The 20821-nt window shown below is 47.3% G+C and overlaps 1 protein-coding gene and 1 long non-coding RNA gene across 7 annotated transcripts in view; one reads left to right on the top strand and one right to left on the bottom strand.

The window, feature by feature from the left end:
• Trabd2b (TraB domain containing 2B) overlaps positions 1-20821 on the bottom strand; it is a 218620-nt gene that overhangs the window by 81866 nt on the left and 115933 nt on the right.
• Positions 1122-5845, top strand: LOC148005983 (uncharacterized). Its single transcript, XR_015620425.1, has 3 exons — positions 1122-1326; positions 2172-2345; positions 3585-5845. It is a non-coding gene; the product is annotated as an uncharacterized LOC148005983 (long non-coding RNA).

Below are 20821 nucleotides of genomic sequence, written 5' to 3'. Positions count from 1 at the left end.
TTCCTGATTCCTAAGGGATTGGAGAAAGCTACTTCTCCCAGCTTCAAGGTCTGCAGGATGGAAGAGAACCCAGCTTATAAGTTGCATGGGCTCCAGTGAGGTTATTAGCTGCATAGCACTCTGATGACAGAATCTGATACCCAGGGGTAAATGTCATTTGTACAGCCACATTACCTAGCAGTCTGCTTATGAAGAGAATGCCACTGGCAACCTTTGAGGGATACACTGTGACCCAGTAGGGGACACGTGGGAAACACATTGTGTACTGTGTTTCCACGGCAGATTCCAAGAGCTGGGCTCCTTTTACTCTGTCTCTTCATATCTTACCACATCGTATGTTTTGCACGCACACACACACACACACACACACACACACACACACACACACACACGCATTCACACTCATACCTGATCTGCCTCACCGCTGATAGATGTGGCTATCTGAATGCCCTTAGTACCATCACCACTTTCCCACATTGGCACCTCCTGTGCTCATGTCCTCCCTGTAGCCAGAGTGAATTCCATGAAATATAACCCATGCCTCTGATGTAAGAAAAGAGTGAAAGAACAATGGAAGGATTCCCAATACAGTAGCTCTGGAGGAGCCCTCTCTGTGGCGTTTGCAAGGATGGGGCCATCACAACAGCATCTCCACACTGTCACCATCACTGTTACCATAGCCTCCACCAATAGCATCTAAAAGCCGAATGTTGACCTGTGCCACACTACCTTGTCTATCTCTGACACTTGTGTCCAGCCATTAAATGGAGATCTGCCCTCCTGGCAGGATAAAAGTGAGGGTGACAAGGGGACGAGTGGGCAGTGTTGGGCACAACATCCAACAGGTTGAGAGCTGAGCTCTTTCGCTGCTGCCATTATCACATTGACTGTCTCTGTTGGTGCGAACATCCTTGCAGACTGGGGCTTCCTGGAGAGTAGTCATGTCTTCAGATACAGTCCTGGGACATGGCCAGAGCCTAAACTGTGGAGCAAAAGGAATCTGAGGTTTCTGTTTGAGTTTCCATCAAGTTGTAAGAACTCAAGGGCAAGCCCATTCTACAGGGAGAAAAGTGTGGCTCGGAGGTAAATTTTGAAGAGCTTGTCCCCTTTTCCATATACAGCCTGGTAGCAATCACTGCTGTCTACAGATGGGTTGCTGTTCTGCAAAGCAAAGCAAACCCTCTCCAGGGGCGTCCTTTCATTCATTCAACAGTCAGTGGGCACCTACTGCGTGAGACCCTTCCACATATGCTGCCTCTGGAAGTGTGTACCATCCTGTCCAATTGCAGGGATTCTATGTCTTGTTCCAGGTCACACCACTGTCTGGTAAGCGGGCCACATGATTCAAGCCCACATCCCCTGTGTCTGTCTTTCTTTCCTCTGTGCAGATAGACTCTCTAGGTCCAGCTCCTTGTCCCTCCCTAAAACAAGACAGGATTAGAAGTAAACCCTGGTCCCTAGCATCCCTCGAGCACAAGGAGTCATTTTGGAAGCAGAACTTGGCAGACCCACTGGGATTAATTAATTACAGGCCTATCTTCAGGGTGGCCCCGTCGGCTATTGAGGCTGCTGCATACCTGTTGATTGCATAATCCATAAATACATTTGACATCTTTAATTGGAATCAGGCCCCCCAGGCCCTGCCCACAACTGAGTTATGAGCTCCAAACTCCCTGTTGCCAGCAGAACTTCTGCCTGAATTGGGGCCCAGGGAGGAGAAATCAGCTTAGGGCATGATGACATTTCTCAAGGATTAGGAAGCAGGGTGAAAAGTATCACTGTTTCAGTGTAAGCATGGATGGCCCTTCAACTCACGCTCTGTGGCCATGGTCACCATGCTGTCACGGTCCTCTTCCTCCAGAAAGCCTTCTTGAGTTTTCAGAAGGCTGGGATGCTAGACCTACACAACAGAACCATTTTCAGGACCCATACTGGAGCTCACATGTGACTTTGGGACTTTCTTGATGGAATCCACACCCAGTCTGCTTTACCTAGATCCTCTCCTAACATAGGCTAGGCTTCTTGTCAGAAGCTACAATAATAAGATGAGGCTTCTGCCTGCCTGGATGGGGTTCCTTCAGGCCTGTATGTGACACGAGTGCCTGGGACCAGAGCTTGAGTCCTTGAACTGTCTCTTCATTCACTCATTGTCATGACTACCTAATACCCAGGCTCCTCCCAGGGAGAAGCAATCTGAGAGGCAAAGAGCTGAGTGTCCTGTTCAGAGAAGCCTACAGCCCAGTGAGAAAGCATGGATAGAGGCTACTTGGGAAGACCCGCACCAGGCACACAAAATCAGCTGGCGAAGAGCTGGAAGGACTCACTGGAAACTTCTAGAGCTAGATGTGAGTAGAACCAGGTCTCCCTGCACAGACCTGCAGGGCCTAGCCAATCTTCTCTTCTGCTCTGTTGACAAGAAGGCTGGCTACCGTGAACACTTAAAAAACCCTGTACACAGAGAGGCCTGAATTAGTGTGACATTCGGTTCCCTTTCCAAGCTTTTCTGTGTGCAGGCTCAAGTGGACCATGAATATTGGCAGAGAACACCAGAATGCAAGGCCAAGGCTGCCCATGGCTGTGGGTCACTCATCCGGCCATCTCAGCCTTTGCTCATGGACTTGTGTTTAGCTACACTGTTCAGAGCCATGCCTAGGACATGAACTCCATCCACCCTAGCCTGCTTCACCGCCCACTTTGCTTTTCTCCCCCTCCCGTCAGAGGTGGGACTACTGCACTCCTATAATCAGATCTTTCTCCTTCTCAGTGCCAGACCCTCTGGAAAGTCTCTGCAGTTTGGCAGCCCATACTCCAGGAAGAAGAGGTGTTTTCTATGACAGAAGAATGCAGCCCAAAATAAAGGGAGCCCCCACGGTGGCCACATGCTAGCCATGCTACTGTGGAAACGTGGTTTACCTCTCTCAGTTTTGTTTTCCCTCTCCACTGTGTTTACAAGACAGTTAATTAGGGTGATTCATCCATATGAACATGCCTCACCCAGTTTGAAACTCTTTAAGAGGCTAGAGAAACAGCAATGAATGAAATAAACTTTACCACATTCAGACATCATTTTAGAGGAAGATTCAGGAGTGGGGGAAGGGGCTGGCAACAAGTCTATGTTTTAGATGCTGAGGGTGAGATCCAATGTGGAGAGACACAGAGGGAGATGGAGGTTCAGGGAGTATGTGTTTGGGGTGTGTGTGCTGTTTCAGTCAAAGTGGGCAGGGAAGGCTTTTTTTTTTTTTTTTGAGATGAGAATAATGGAGGGATGGAGGTAACAACCATTGAGTTCTCTGAAGAACAGTCTGGACAGAGCATGGCAAGTCCATGTGAAGGACAGCCAGAGGCCAGAGTAGCTGTGCACCATGGAGGTGTTGGGAGAGGAGGAGTGAGGTGAGGTCAAAGCAGTAGTAATGTGGGGGACAGTGATTAAGGACCTGATTAGCATTTAGAACTTTGGGGCCATTCTGAAGACACACTCCTTGGATGAGAGGGAAGCTGTTAGAAGCATGTTAGCTACAGGTAATAAGATCCAATGGACATCATATTATATTATTATCATGTCTGTTATTGATGTTACCTTGCAGTGGCTGGATTTGAACCAGTGCCTCATAGTGAGAAGCAAGGGCTTCACCACGGAGCTGGACACTTCACCTCATTATGAAGCCTCTCTGCCTGTCGTTTGGAGGAGAGATGAAAATGGCAAGAGTAGAACTCGGGAGCTCAGGCTACCACAGTGACTCCAGGGGAGATGGCAGGCTTTAGAGTGGGGAGCTGGGAAGAGAATATGAGCTGTGAATGCTCAGGGTCTATCTGAAGGGTGTGGGCCATAGAGCTTGCTGATAAACTGGAAAGAAGGTGCCAGAAAAAGAGGAGTTAAGAGTCTGGCTGGGTTGTGCTGATGGGAGTAACTGGGAAAAGAGGCCCACTTCCTGGCACAGAGACTATGGGTGAAACCCTGTGGGTATGGTCAGGGGGCCTCGCCAAAGCTCAACTTCAGATGTGCTTTTTGCGAAGTACCTGCTGGATAAACAGGTAAAGGCGCTGGGGAGGCCTCTGGAGGTAAAGTCTTGTGTCTGAGATCAAGATGGAGATTGGAATGAGGGGATGGCTCTGAAGGTAAACAAAGGCAGAGGAAGGAAGAGGTTTGAGGAGATGGCATGGTGCCCTCAGCATTTAGAGATCAGGTACAGAGGGGAAACTTGCCATCTTGAGCAAAGGCCACTGGCTGACCGATACCTTCATAGGCAAAAGTAGACAGGGAGGAGAGGGAACCAAGCCTGAGGTCGGTTATCTTTCCAACTCAGAATGGCTCCATTTGGAAATGGAGGGGCATGGCTGATGGGCCTCTCTAGAGGGGTCCCCACCTTGGTCCTGATCTGGGAAGGAAAGCCCCTGTAGAAGCTGTCTCGTCATTCTTAATTCTTAGATGTCTTGGAGCCCCACAAGAAGAGGTGGAGCTCAGAAGCAGGTCACTTCAGCCAAGTGTACGATACCTGCTTAGAGTTTGGGCACAGCAAACAGTTAATTACCCAAGTAAATCATGTCACCGTACCCTGCAGCCTCCATGTAATAACACCATGCTGACCGCACTTCTAAGAGTGATATAAGCCCATGAGTGTGAGCTGAAAGGTTTTATAGATCCCCCTTTGAATAGGTCTCTGTCTCTAGGAGCCTCATGTCTCCTCAGGAGTAGGGAGGGTGGTTCTTGGAACCGCCATCCTAGACAAGGTCCATATGACTTGAGACCAGTCCGCAGCTGTCTAGCAGCCCAGCTTTAAGGTTTGCCTTTTCTGGGTCATTTGCTTGTGTTATTTCACAGCCCTGTGCCTACTATCATGACACCATTTAGTCCTTCAGTTCAAATCTGCATTGCTTCGACCACCTTCGATCGGGCCATTCTCTGAGATGAGCTCCTATGTTCAGGTGTCCAGATGCAGCTCATGCAAATGCAACAACTTTGAAGAAACACCACTCTAAATGTAAAGCAGAAGAAACTAATTACGTCATAAGGGGCGAACGAAGACGGGAGTGTGGACTCAGGAGCCTCGTGGAGGAATGGAGGCTCTGTGCTGGAAGAAGTATGACTGGACAGATCTCCTCTGGAGGGTGGCACCTGCTCTGATGAGTGGGGATGTGGTCTAGGGTTTAATCTGACAGCAACATTTGCTCAGTATCTTTCTCCCGTCCGTCGACCTCAGGATACCATTCCACTGTGTGTTTGTGACCAGCTTTGCCTTACTGGGTCCCAAGAACACTTTCATCCTCTCACCCACAAGCAAAGTTCATTTTACCTGACCTGGCAGAGTGGCAGGTCCATTATCATGGTGGTAAACTGAAAATCAGTTGGGATCTCCTGCTAGCACATAACACTCAAATCTAACCAAGCATGCCCGCCTCGCCTTCCCAGCCCATAATTTCCTCTTCTTGATATTAGGAAAATAACAGCAACACTAGTGAGCACTTCTTTTTGCTCTTATTAAAGTGTCTGGCACTGAATTACATGCTTGGTAGGCATGATGACTGCTAAACTTCAAAATAAGCTGTGGCAGTCCGCTAGTTTCTTGCTATGCCTCTTGCAACACAGGTTCAGAGAGGGAAGGTAATTGTTCGTGCTCACCCAGCTAGTAATCCAAGATGCAGGGAGATGGACCAGGGGAATTCCATTCAGAGCAGTGCTATTGACAATGGGAAGAGTAATACAAGTGTGTGTGGCAAAGACATTAGTGAATGTTTAAAGCCCGTCTGTAGGGACTTTGGGTATAAGGTCTGAGAGCATGTAGTCAGAGGTGGTGTGCTTTAAAACTGTTATTTCTGGGGAGTGGAAAAATACATTTTTTTGTAATGCAAGTAATTGACTGCTAATCTGTTTTTTCTTCATTCACCTGTGGATTTCTTAAGGGAGATGAATACATTAGTGAAATGCCCAGAACAATTCCTGGCATGTGTAGGTGCTCAGTAGATGGCTAGTGAACTTACTAGCTGTGTTCTGAACTCACACAGTGGGTCTCTTCTCTCCAGAGTCCTCTGTGCTCTGGGAGAGTCAGAAGGGAGCTATGAGCTTGCTAAGCAGTCTGGGTATGTGGCCAGGCGTAGGCCTTTGTCTGGCTCTCTGGCAGTACTTTAACAGCTGCTGTGTAAAGACTCCTGAAATCTCTCAGTGAAGGAGCTTAGCGGGGGTAGGCAGTGCACCACTAAGATGCGGTTAATGTATCCAGCATGCTGCTCTCTAGTTAATTAGAAAACTTTATTACAGGAAAGCTGAAATGGCTTTTCTTTCCAAGGGAAACGCACCAACTTCTGAGAGGTGGAAAAGAGGGGTGCCAAGAGCTGCTCATGCCCCTCCCCTGTCTTCCTCCAGGCCTGTTCATGTGGGCCCCACTACCTAACTAGTACATCTGTGGTGTGGGCTAAGCAACAAGACCATATGCAGAAGCAGTGAGCACCCTTCTAGGACTCAAAGAGCTGCAGTCCTGGGCTGGGCCTCTGCTAGGATCTGTTTCCCACCTACCAAAGGTACTGATAGTGGCCCTACCTCTGAGTGCTTAGTAGATGCAGGGAGGGAAACAACAGGGTGGTTGGAATATGGAGGCTGGGTCTTGGAGTGCTTGGTCACTACCTACAGGGGATCAGTGGATCCTGCAGACTGAATGTCTTACAGCGTCTTACAGTTTGAATCCTGTTAAGCAGGTACACAGACGTGTTAAGTGTTGACTAAATGGGAGTCCAGTGCTCAAGTAAGCTGGGGGTGATCCATGTACTTAAGACATTCTTTGCCTAGTTCAAGCTGGGTTAGGTTAAAGTAAGTGTGAGTGTACACACACACACACACACACACACACACACACACACACACACACACACACAGAAACAACCAAAAGTGAGGGCTAGGTGCCTAGTTCAAGCTGGGTTAGGTTAAAGTAAGTGTGAGTGTACACACACACACACACACACACACACACACACACACACACACACACATACACACACAGAAACAACCAAAAGTGAGGGCTAGGTGCTCTCTGACCCCTGGCCCACTAACTGCCTCCTGGGCATTGATTCTGGGGAAAAGGAGTGTTTGGATCAAAGGATGGAGAGGAGCAGATTTATGAGTGTATGTGGGCTCCTCCTGGAGATTTTTGCTCCTGTCCCCTCCCCTCCTGCGCATCTGGACAGGCACCGGCCTTGGGAAGGAGGAACGAGAGAGAGAATAAAGGATTTTTTTTCTGGAAACAACTCTTCCTCAGAAGTATTTTGTGTGTGGGGGGTGGCTGGGGGGGGGAGGACCCTTTGGAGGTGGTCCTGCATTCAGGTCATCTAAGTCCACTGCCAAGGTGCCATCAAGGGCTGATTAGGACACTGGGAATGTCTAAAAGGGTCTCCCCTGGTCAGGCAAGGAGACTGCATTCTCTGAGATATGCTATGCAAAGTTAGTCCACGCCAGAACTTATCACCTCTGTTTCCATGAACCTGCGTTCATATATCTACCTCCTCTAGGCATGGGGGTTCCACTTTAACTACCTTTACGGCCCCAGTGTCAGCACAGTGCCTGGCAGGGGTTGAATGCCTGATATAGAAGGGTTGAAAAGAAATGACGTTTTCATGACATAGTTACATAGATTGATTCAAAAAGTGCTATCCCACAAGAAAGATGGGAAAACTGAGGCCCGATGTGAGGAAGTCAAGTCCTCCAGGTGCTGCAGGAAACAGCACAAGCTGTGGTTCTGTGCACGGCAGCTTTTGCATGCTGTTTTTTTGCCTTCAGAGGAACCCCTAAACCCTGGCCTACCTTAATCCACTCAACTAGGCGGTGTGAAGCCCAGTCAGGAGGGAAATAGTCGACATTACAAAAATCATACGAAAGAAATTATGGATGGAAAAATCATTACCTTATAAATTGGCCAAGCTGTTCAGAACTTGTAGGAAACAGGGCATATAAAATTCTCATGGCACTTTGGGGCTTTGATAGCTCCTCATTACAGCTCTCTGACTCCGGTGAAAAATGTCCTCACCCAGAGAGGGCTAATTTTACTTTATTAATGACACGGGGTGGGGTTGAAGCCATAAATTCCGGCTACCTGAGTGCCTGAAGCTCAGGACAGAGATTTGGAGAGATATTATCTCTTATGTCTATGCTGCCCTCGCTGTTCTTTGCTTCTGCCAAGAGGAGAAGATGGCCTCCCGTCCTGGCCCCTAGCCTGTAGACCACAAAACACAGTTGGAGGACAGGAGTGGCGGCCCTAGCTTTACTCGGATAATGCAGACTAATCTGTTCAGCAATTTGGCTTTATAAGAAACACAGCACCGAGAAGAAAGGGGTCCACAAAGAGGTGCCTCAATTTTAGGTGTGATTCTTAATTATTCCACTCATATCTCTCCAAGTAGACATGTAACCAGGATCAGGGCTCATGCTACACAAACGGACCATGAGTATAGACGGACCATGCTATAAGCCCATAGGCAATTTGGGATTATAAAGTCATAGTCATAAGAGAGAATGATAGACCCACGCTAACCCCTGAAGACACCTTCAGCTTCCCACCTCTGTTACAGCTGCCATCAGCATACAGAGCTCTTCTAATTTAAGCTTTTTCCCCTTGTTCATGGAACCAATGAGGACATCAAGGGCCTAGAAGCATCCCATTAATGCTGGAGTAGTGGTCTGGAAGAGCAGAAAAGCAGGTCAAGGTCACCTTACCCTTACCCCAACAATTGTCTAGTTGCCTTCCCTTCCTTTCTTGAGCAGCAGTGCTGGTGAATAATGGCTGCCAAGTCCTCCCTCCATGACCTCCAAAATCCTGGCTCTTACTGACCATGGAAAATGCAGGGTTTATTTGTTTTCTCAGATAGTCACATGCCTCTAAATCTCTCCTTGTAGGACACACCACTATGACCTTCATCAATTTTGTTATACAATTATTCATTCCCCCACCTCTGAAAGGTCATATAACCTACAGCAAGTTTCCTGTGTGCTGCCCAGGGTTGCTCAGGACAGTGAAAATGTCTAAAGGGTCTTCCCTGGCCAGACAAGCAGACTGCGTTTGGGTTTTGAGAACCAAAATCTGTTAAGAGGATGTTACAGGTTGCACTGTGTCCCTCTCATCCCAGCTTATGACAGTCTTTCAGAATGCAACTGAATTTGGAGATGGAATGATCCCCTGGTAACCACACCAATATGAGACTCTTCATGCGGGTTCTATTCCAACTCAACTGTCACCTTTATGAAAGGGGATGGGGACACACAGACTCCAGGGGTGTATACAGCAGAACAACAATGTGATGAGACAACTAGAAGGCTGCTGTCTGCAATCGAAGGAGAGAGAGAGGCCTTAGGGGAAAACCAGCCTTGCCAGCACCTGGACCCTGGTGTCCACTTCTAAGATGAAGGACTAAATTCCAACTGATGGCACCATCCAGTCTGCAGTACCTTGGTATAGCAGCAGCAGCAGAAGACATTACCTTATCAAAGCTGCCAGATGAGACTTGAACCTCCCAGGTCTGACTTTCCTCACCACAGAGAAAAGCATAGGAGCACATATCAAAATCCTCACCAGTCAGTGTGTACATTTTGAGGAGACAGCAGCTACACATTGCAGATTTCCACTTGGCAGCAGACACTGTGAGTCTTTGCTGGCACGCCTTGGGAGGGTCTGAACTGTTAGCTCTGGAGCAGAGGAGGGCAGGCCAAGCTGGCCCCCAAGGAAGTTTGGCTGCTAGTGCCTTTGTTACAGCTGCGGTCAGCACTAGTCCTCATACAAGTCTTCTTGCTCAACCCCTGCAGCCAAAAGTAGAATCCCCTGATGGGCCATTTGGCTCAATCCAGGGTTTCACAGGCCTGTTCCTTCCAGAAGAAGTTGCTGACCCGGCCAGCACTGGCCCACAGACTCACAGGAGAATTGCAAAACCCAAGGCATTTACTCAGGTTGAATCCCCTGCGTTGGGTCATTGAGCTACTTCTTTATGTAGAAGAAAATCTATTTCCCACCCTCAGCTGTGAGGTGGCTGGACTGCAGATAATAGTGTCAATGGACAACAACACAGAAAGTGTGGCTTCTGGGGGAGCCTTTCATAGGTCACAGGTCTCCAGAGGATGTCTCAGATTTCCTGAAGAAGCCCTCCTTGGCCAAGCCAGGGACAAAGATCTGGACACTACATAGTGGCTGATAGAGGATTTTCTCATGCTCGCTGCCATTTCAGGAGGGAGTAGGCTATTGGACAGTGCCAAGTTTATCAGTAAAGGCAGTATTTGAGCTACTGTTGGAAGCTGAGGAAAGACTCCAATGTCATACGATACAGCAAGTTGACCAAAATGACCTCAAGGGGCCTCTAAGCTTTGAAAGAGCAGAAGTCTATGAATCTAATCATTGCTTCAATAACCATTCATTTGCCAAAGTACCTATTAGGCCTGTGTTGAGAATGCAAGATTCTTTGCATGTACACCTGGAAGTGCCTTCACAGATGCACACGCACACATACATGCACACGACAATGCAGGTGCACACATGTTTGTGCGCACACACACGTGGTGGTGGGGGGCTCATGTGCAGCTTCAGATGAAGGCCCAGGATGTGCTGTCCCAGCCATGCCCACATCCCCCATTCTAAAATGCTCCTGGTTGACTTCTACCCACAGTGCTGGTTTTTTTTTCTTTTATTTAATTTTAATTATTTTTCTAAAAGTACTATGGCCTGCAAGCCCCGCTCTGAACAATCCAGGCTGAGGACTGCATACTACTTTCTGGACCACCCAGGACAGAAAGGGGAGTATGGACACTTGCTTCCCTACCTCTCTGATGGACAGGCTCGGGGCGTGTTCTTGGAGCCATTTCTAGCATGGAGCAGACTGAACTTTCCCCAGAAGACTTTACTGCTGAGGCTCTTTCAAGAGAGGAGAAGAATTTCCAGACAAACAAGGGCAGTTCTTCTGACGGCATTGTGGGGAAGGCTGAGCTGCACTGTGCGGAAGACAGAAGAAGGAGGAGCCAGTGTGATCTCCTTACCAGTCAAAAACCAAGGGGAGGCTGCATTCCACCACAGATCCACCCTTTCTGACACCCAAGCATGCCTGTTTCTTTCCTGCCTCAGTCTTTATACTTCTGGTCCACACCCATCCAGGTCTCAGTTCAGCTTCCTCCCCCACTTCTGGAAGTCTCTCCTGGCCTGTATCATTTGTACACTTGTTCCTTTTGCCTATCCCAGGGCCTACCATCAACACCAGCTCGTGAGCACTGAAGTATCCTGTCAGCTCCTGAAATACAATGAATAGATAAATGATCAAAATGGGTACCTAGCCCCTTATACGTCTCTGGGGCCTAAGGAGAATCATAGGAATAAAAGCAAACCTGCAGAGGTTAGAGATTCAGAGGTAGAGACAGAGTGTTTGCTCATGGTGGGGTGGGGAGAGACCTGGAGAGAGGAAGGTTTGACATTAAGTTCAGCAAAAAAGTGAGAAATTCGGAGTTTTGCTTTTCCCTACTACTGAGTATTGACCTTATGGCCTAGGTAAGCACTCTGACACTTGGGCTGAACTTGTACTTGAGATGAAAAAATGCCAGGTGTTCTTCTGGATTTGGAGGATTTTGGCATTTGCTGAGGTAAATGGTACTCATTGTTTTGAATGACAATGGGTGCATCAACCCAGATTTCCTAGGGTGACTGTAAGATATCATGAAACAAACTGAGATTCAATCAACTGTGGAAAAACCCAGCATCTATACTAACCAAGGACAGGTCTTTTTCCTTGTCATAAATCTATAATCTATATTCTCAGATAATGTGACTAGCATAGTGGCACCTGACAAGTGTCTTAGAAGTGACAAGACACAGAACAGTTGAGGCAAATGCTGGGGACATTAGCAGGCCACCTCGTAGCTGGGAAGGTAAAACACAAAGACACTGTCCAGAGGATAACCCTTAATCCAACTACCCACAAAACTTGGACAGATCTCAGAAAATGACATCTGAGGCCAGAAAGTGGCTGGGGACAGATGAGGCTGAGAGGGTAACAGAGCAGAGTTGTTTCTGCATAGGGCCTGAGGGGATCCTGCCTCAAGGAACTATACTTATAAGGACTCTAAGGTGGCCTTTGTTGGTATCTTGAAGAGGAGGAATTTCAGGCCAAAGGAGTCTAGTGAAGCATGAAGTGAATTGAGTTTCAGGCTCCCTACTTCCTGATCTGATTCAGGATTCATTTTCATGATTCCTTTAGAATGGTGTGAGCTTGCTCTGAAGGCTGAAAACAGGTCCCATGTGTCTACACAGCGCCAAGAATCCTGGCCTTTCCCGAAGCTCAAGAGGGCCACCCCTTCCAGCCATGTCTGGCTCGAGCCCCCGGGAACTGCAGCTCTCTTGCAGCACCAGTGAACTTGCGTAGCCACTGTGATTGTCCCAGTGTCCTCTGTGCTTAGCCACTCCTGCTGTGTTTGCAGCACCGATTACAAGTTATTTGACTTCATCTGGGAGGTGCAGGCACTATCATTGTATCTCTAATGTGAAGATGATGACCCTTGATGGTAGTGATCTTCTGATGAGATCATCTGCCCAACCCTGTCCTGGGACATTGAATGCAGAACCATTTATACCTCTAGCTGCCCCAACGCTACACTTTGCATTGATCTTTACATGGTCACCCTTAAAATGAGTGACGGTAACTAACACTTTGTTGAAAGGCCTGTTAGAGTTTCACATTCTTTTTGATATTAGATTTCACTTCCGGGGCTTCCACAGTTGCTAGAAGTGGCAGAGCAGGTAAAAAAGAAGCACGGGGAAGACTACAAACAGGTGGAACAAAGGAAAAAACACTTTCTTAATGAATGCTGGCTAAGCGGGGCAGCTGCTGGGTAAACATTGTGAACAGGGGTTTGGTTGTGGCTGGGGCAGAGGGCCACTCACTGGAGACTGGTCACACTGGGGAATGTCAAGCTCCGGAGGGTGAGCAAACACATGTTCCTGGACATCCACATTCCTCAGCTTGCAGCCTGGGGCCCAAACCCGTCGACGGGCCCCGGCATTGTCCAGCAGTGGCCTGAGCTGGCCAAGGGGCAGGATCAATATTTGCAGGTACACATTGGGTTCCACTTCCGGCAGCATCTGTGTTTGGACAGCCCTGCTTCCCACTGCCCTGAATCTCTTTCCAGAGGCATGCTGGGTCCAACAGGTCTTCACAGGGCAGCTGCCCCTGGGCTTGGAGAGTTAGGGTTAAGTCGGATGAGATTTCTTAGTGTTCTGACCCTTCTCTTTACACTCCTCAGAACCAGGACAGTCATGAAAGGGAAAACTTAAAAGCTTCTCTGGGAGTCCAGCTAGGGGTCTGCTTGGTGACCATCTAGGTTAGCATGGGGTGTTCTGGGAGACATCTTCTAATTCTTCTCTTCTCCTAAATCTTACCACCCACCCATCCACCTGCCTACTCATCCCCACAGCAGTTAATCAAACAATTCTGTAGGACTGCTTTCTTTTTCCTCTCTCCCTCCCAAAGCTGTGGAAGGTCAACTAAAATGGTCTGGCCTACCTAAGTCCCCTGATTCTTGCCTTGCTTATTCTCCAGGCTGCAGCTCCAGTGGATTTTATCCCTAAAATAGGATCCCGACTTTCTCCACTTAATCCCTGAAGGGCTTCTGCTGCCTGTAAGAAGCTCAAATGGCTTGCAAAAGCCATAGCTGCTTCTTTCCCTCTCTGGCCATTTTTTGGCATCCCCAGAACATTTTATAGAATCTGACAACCACAAGCAGAGATTTGAATTCACAAAGATTGGAATGCTACCACTTGCTAGCTGTGTTATCTCATGCAAGCCAAATTTCAGAACATCTGTAAAATGAAGGCGCACTCTTGAGCATGAAAGGAAAAGAGATGTCTTCTTAGCACAATGCTATTGCCTTCAGAATTAGAAGATAGCCTGGGACAACCCAGAAAATGGAGATGGGCTACTGGAGGGTACCAAACACTCTCTTATGTGTGTGTACAAGTGTGAGCATGTGATGTTACTTGTACGTGTGTATATGTTTGTATGCTCATAATGGTCATAAAAATGCACAGAGGTCAGAGGAGGACATCTGGTGTCCTACTCTATCACTGTCCTCCTTATTCTTCTGCAACAGGACCTTTCACAGACTCTGCAGCTTGGCTGTCATCCAACAAGCCCCAGCATCCTTTTGTGTCCACCCCCACAACTCTGGAGTTACAAGCACACATAGCCAGGCCTCCCTGGTTTGTTCCCGAGTCCCCAGGATTGGAATTCAGGTCCTCATGCTTGTAGAACTGAGCCACTGAGCCATCTCTCTTGCCCCTCAGGAGACTTTCTTAACATCTTTTCCTTCCCCTTCTCTTACTTCACTGACACAATGGGGGATGATCTAGGCTATCCCCCCCATTATGAGATTCCTCCTTTGGAGTCTCATAATCCAGATACAAATAGAGTAGAAATGTTTTCTCAAGGCTAACTGCCTGTTGTCAGCTTGGTAGTGAGCATTCCAAGCATGGATGTATGGCTTAGCAAGAAATCATGATGCTGATAAACTACCCAGAGAAATGGTGTTATGATTTGCATTTTGCAGATGGGAGGAGTGGAGCTCCAGCAAGCTTTCTCCAGGCCTACAGACTGCTGGTAAGAGGCAGAATTCATCTCCAGACTAATATATGTCTTTCCTAGTGCTTGAACTTATTATATTTTATTAATAAATGCAGCTCTGTGAGACAGGGAGTGGTAGGGGACAGAGGGTGGGCCTGGAGTCATTACGTCAGAGCCCAAAGCTTAGACGATCCACTGAACAGCTGTGCGATCCTAGGCAAGTAGCTTGCCTCTCTGAACCTATTTCCTCTGCTGTGAAATGGGGACAGTATGCCTCGGGATGGTGAGAAGGTTAATTATGGTAAGATTCAGTACATTTCCTTGAACAGTGCTTGGTCTTCGGGTCTTTATGTGCACAGTTCATGTGGGATTCCAAGTTGGTCTCTTCTCATTTTGTCTAAAATGAAGCATTTCAAGGTCAGTGGTAGTGGGCCTGTCTAGTATGTATAAAGTCCAAGGTGGTATGAGAAAAGAAAGAAAAGAACGTGTTTTGGATAGACTTAAAAGTAGAGAAGAATATCTAACAAATACACATTTATCACAGAGCCATAGCCACATGGATCTTCTATTGTTTAATTCACATCATGCCTCTTGAAACAAATGCCATGGGTAGAATCAGAAGTCCGATGCTCCTCCTGGGTCCTATGTACCTCTTCTCCTATCTAATGGTCATTGCCTGCAAGGTTGGGCTGTGTCCTTTCTGTGTACCTCTTAAAGCCTTTGATTACTTGCATGGAACCCACAATCTAGCTTTAAATTTGTAGACGCTGAAGAGTGTAGATGTCCTATGCTTTGCACATCTTGTCACCCAAAGCTCTAGGAGCCAAGTCACATGCCATTCACTCGAACTGCTACTGTATTGAGGGACTACAGAATGTACCTGTTTATCCACTGCTACAGACTGGATGCTCATGCTTTCCTAATCCCCCAAACTCTAGCCTCCAGTGGGATGCTATTAGAAACGGGAACTCGGGGAGCTTGATTTCTCTCTTCCATGTGAGGTCACAAAGAGAAGATGGTCATTTGTAGACCAGAAAGCTGACTCTCACTGGAGTCTAATCAGGCTTTCAGATCTGTGAGAAATAAATGTTAGTTGTTTAGGCCACCTTCCATAGTATTCTGTGACAGCAGCAGGTAGGGTTGGACACCTCCACATGAACATTGGCCCAGGCTGCTTAAGTTCCTTCTGGTGTTTTTTAGTACCATGCTACCATGAAGTGGCATGTGGAAAGATGCCATTTTCCCCCCAAGGCAGACAAGCCCCTGTCCATGTGTGTGGCTGGATCCAGTCTGAGGCCCGCCAGACTGTTCAGCCTGGGCACATGGCCAGGAGATGGTCCAGTGTTTCTTAGACGATGTATAGGGCTGTGGCACTCTAAGTGCTTTTTGGGAGGACAGTTGGGCAGGGCGCTCTTCAGTTTCCAGCAGGGATCCTCCTTCACCCTCTGCATTCTGTTGTGGTCTTCATAGACACACTATGGGCATGACTCTTAGTACATAGTTAGGTAAATACAGAAGGTGTTGGCAAAGGATTGAGTCTTGAAAGGACTGGGTGGTGCGGGCAGCCAGTTCTGGGATCCACAGTAAGTTTGGACTAGGCAGACTCTCTCTTTCCACCTGGGGAAGATGAGTCCTGGGCCCAGTGCAGCCCACCCCCATGCCCTGGCTCCACACTGTCCGCACACAGCCTCTCATTTTTCAAGAACAGAATCTGGGCTAAATTCCTTGTTCACCACCTATGGTAAAGGAGATTTATTACTCCCACAAGCTCTTTTCATCCTCCCCCTGCCCAGAGACGGATGGATTTTATCTTGATAAATGATGAGGCCAGGTCTCATGGGCAGAGAGCAGAGTGGGTGTGAGGCCAGCTAGGAAGAGGGAGGCTCAGAGTGCCAGGATTTCTGACCACTGATTGCTGGACAGGCTGCCACTCTCCATTTCTCTGTTGTCTGGAAAACCCTGTGGAAACAAGTTTTGTGGCAATTGTAGCCTAGGTGGCTACCTGATGCCACAGATGGCCAGGTGATGGCCACAGTACCACCTTCACCTCAGTTCACCTTCACTTCATGAGTCTGCGGGGAGATGGTGATCAGGCAGCCAGCACAGTTGTGACCCCCACCACCCCCATGGTGGCTCAGTTTTGCCTTTGGTCTTGACCATCCAATTGTGCTTTTTGCATTTGAAGTGAATAGCCTTAGATGATACAGCTCCCTTTCTCTCACATGAGGCAACCTTAGGAAGTGCCCTAATTAGCATCTCTTAGAGTTTTGAGCCCTCCTCCTCCAGGAAGCCAATCCCAGAATTTGTCTGGGCTCCACTCAGGCACAATGAGCCAAATCCAGGCCATGGGTTACTTCTCTGGCCTTGCCCAAAGGTGTGACCTGCTGGTCGCCTCTTAGTCATCTTCAAGCATGACCACTGAAGCCAACTGGGAGAAGCCTTCCTTGAATCAAGAAGGATAGAGATGTGGAAAGGTGAGAACATTCCTGAGGATCTGAGCAGCCCTGCTTCACAAGACGGTTGGTCTCATTCTTGGAACACCACTGGACAAACAGGGAGTGCTTAATGAACAGGACTCTGCAACAATTTCCTGGACTCTAGGCACTGTCCCACACCCTCACATCTCAGCGAATGTCCAGTGGTCTCTACTGCCTCCTGTTGAATGGTAAGTCCAGGGTGAGTGAGGGTAAGGCTCACCAAAGGGATGCAAAGCCCAGAGTTTGTGAGCCGGCATTCAAACAGGACAAGTCAGCTGACAGCTCTGGGCCTCATACTGCCTCTTGCTGAGCTGTGATGGGAAGAGAATGAAGCCCATTTTGTACAGAAGCCTGGTAGGCAGACAGAGGCCAGCTTGACCTTATGGGAGTAGCTGAAGCTGCAGACACCTTGGGGAAGGGCTCCAGGCTGCAGGCCAGATAGAGGTAGAAAGGGTATCTAGGCCTAGCAAAAGGACTTTTTTCTGGTCATGGGGATTGGGGTGATCCTGGAGTGACCCTGTTTGCCTGACCAAAGCCAAATGTTCCCAGCTCCCAGCTCCACACACATGAGGCCGTGTGTTTCCTCACACACAGGGCTTAATCCACTGGGAGGTAAGCAGTGCAGTCAGAAATCTAGAGCTCTAATTGGTGGTCAAGGAGGAAAAGAGGTCCTGCTGGGGATACCTTCCTTTCCTCAGATACAAAGAGGTCCTTCCTGAGATGCAGCTCTGTGGGCCTGGCCATGACGTGTCTCCATCTTCCTTTCTCTTTTCCCCATGTTCTCTACCCTGCCCTGTCCTTTCCCCATGACCCTCCCATTGCCAATGCTATGGGCTTGGTGGGTACTCAGGGCCAGTCACACACAGGCTGGTAAATGGAGGGAATGAACTTTAGGCCTCCCTGCCTGCCCCCATTGGCACCAGATCTGGGAACAGGGTCAGGGACTGCCTGGTGTCCCGTGCTTTCATTCTGACTCCGAAAAGCTCTGATTATAGAATCTATAATTCTCCTGAGATGGTCCCTTTCTGGCCTGACTATAGAAAGGGAGGCTTTGCATGCTCCAGAAGACATAGGGCAGAGCTTGGCAGAAACCACTGGGGGGTCACGTCCTTCTGGCAGAGTGATTCTACTCCTTGGTTTTCACTGTCCAGATCAGATGCATCTAACAAGGCTTCCTCCAATGGCCTCATGAGGTGAACTTTAGCACCTTCCCCCTCCATTGCTGCTGATCTCATTCCTCTGGGTGCAGCTCTTTGCGGTTAACCAACCCTCAGTTGTTCATGAGCTCACTCTTCCCTCACCACAATCCACCTGGCACATTGGTGGGTGTGAAGTGAAACTCGGAGGTGAGGTATTCTGCCTGGAGTCACCCAAGTTTGATGAAGTGAACTCAGAACCTGCCTAATTATATTGCATGATCTGGAGTACACAGCTGCCTCAAGTGAGGAAAAGTGCCAGGCTGTGATGGTGGCAGGGCAGGCAAGTGGTCCTTAGCAACCCAAAGCTTTTATTCTCTCTGCTGGAGAGCCCGGGCTGGTCATTCAGAATGGACTGAAGTCACTACCTTCTCCTCTTTATTCTTGGCATTTTGATACCTTAAAACCATGTTGAAAATTTCCAATTGTTTAGCTTATGTTTACTTGCTTTAAGAAGTTTCTTCCTCCTTCAAGCCATCACAGCTGTGTGACTGTGTGCAGGTGCAACTGGTCCTGTGACTGGAGTGAGCTGGGTCACTACACCCCACAGACTATCTAGTGACCTGAGACTTCTGGGAAATGGTCCCAACTGCCAAATCTGACAAATGACACAGAGATCAGGGTAGGTTCTGGATCCCTGAGTGAGAGCAGGTGAGGCAGTTTTCTCCTCTGGGATCCAGTGTGCTGTTATTAACATAAGGCTCCCATGGATCTTGGTGCCCATGTTTCCCAACCTTCCTCTGAAGGAGACAGGACCTGGTCTGGCTTAGATGATTCCAGCGACTCCTTCTGGCATTATTTGATTATGTGCAGCAATGGCTTGTGACCTGAGGGTTGTTTAGCCACTTCTGATTCCTGGAAACATCCAATAATGTCCAGGGGGTATTATAAACTGGGGAAGGTTTGTTCAAGATCTCTAGCAGTTAGAGGCCAGAGGTATTGTGAAACACCCTACAAAGCACAGAATGCCCTTTCTCCCCAAATAATCAGTAGCTAGGGATAAGATGCTAATACCAGAAATGAAGTAGGAGAAATGCTGCAGACCCCACAAACACTAAAATTACAATAAGAGAATCTAATGAACAACTCTATGCTCCAATATTTGATAACCTAGAGAAAATGGCCCAGTTTCTTGAAAAGACACAGTCTGCTGAAATTCAAACAAGAAGAGAGAGAGACAATTTAAATAGGCATGTCTCCATCGAAAATTAGATAACTAGTTAATAACTTTCCTATAGACAAAACACCAGGCTAGCTCACCAGGTTTTCCAGTGAACTCTATCAAACAGTCAAAGAATAAGTTATAACAATTTGCCAATCTCTTTCAGAACACAGAAGCAGAGGGAATATTTCCCACCGTATTCTGTGAGGTCATCTATCTAATGCTCAGAAGCTAATATCACATATGAACAACGACACAAAAATTAGCAACTTGATTGTTACAAGTGGAGACAATTTGTTAAAACAATCAATTAATGTAAATCATTTCATCAACAGTACAAAAGAAAAAATACGTAATAAGATAGAATCGGAAAAGTACTTGACAAAAACTCAATGCTACTCATAATAAAAAAAAATCAGGAAAGGAAAAGAAGAGAGAGGAGCATCCTCAGGTTCATAAAAATATCCACAGAAAATCAGACTTAATGGTAAAACCTGAAGATTTCAACTAAACTTAGCAACAAGCCAGGATGTTCCCTCTCTCCACTTCCAGCATAATCTGAGAAATTTTCTTATGTACGGGCAATGATTTGGTGGAACTGGAGATTAAAAACAAAGTAGTATTTATATTAGCATCAATATTAAATGCCTAGGTATGCATCTAGCAAAACATGGATGTAGAAGGCTACAGAATCATGAAAGGAAAAACAAAGGAGAGGTAAATATTAATAGTAAGGTATCCCGTTTCGATGGATAGAAAGACTCGGTGTTGTCAAGATTTTTTTTTACTGACCTATAGATTTAATTAAATCTTATCCAAAATCCAAGGAAGAATACCAACAAACTGAAGTTTATATAATGAGGCAAAAGACTCACACTAGTGAACACAAAATCGAAGGAAAGATACTATTCAACTTACGATACAGGCATATAATGTAAGGTCAGACCATGCGTGCTGGCAAAGAGTAAACAGCTCAAACAGAACAGAATAGGAGCTATACACAGACTCAAAAAGCACAGCGGATCTTTGTTAAATGACCTTGGACAAAAGCTCAAAAGCAATTCAAAAGAGCAAAGACTATCTTTGCAGCAGATAATAATAGAACCATTGGACACCCATGTGCAAGATATTAAAGAAGATACTCTCCAGAAAATTTAGCTCAAAGTGGATCACAGACCTCAACCCAATATAAAACCTTAAAAAGGTTCAGAAGCCAAGCATGGGCCTGCATGTGTCTGCACCAGGTCACCTACAAATATGTTCTGGCTGTTAGCTTAGTGTTCCACGGGGACCCTAGCGGTGGGAGAGTGAGTGTGTATCCCTGACTCTGTTCACTGCTCCTGAGGCTCTTCTCCTCCTATCAAATTGCCTTGTCCAATCTCCATATAAAAGCCTTGTTATTTTGTTTGGCTTATTATCTTGTT

This window comes from Rattus norvegicus, chromosome 5 (genome assembly GCF_021556685.1).
Source record: "Rattus norvegicus strain SHRSP/BbbUtx chromosome 5, alternate assembly SHRSP_T2T, whole genome shotgun sequence".
Lineage (NCBI taxonomy): Eukaryota > Metazoa > Chordata > Mammalia > Rodentia > Muridae > Rattus > Rattus norvegicus.
Note: the sequence above shows the minus strand (reverse complement) of the source record. Positions and strands in the feature narration are given on the sequence as shown.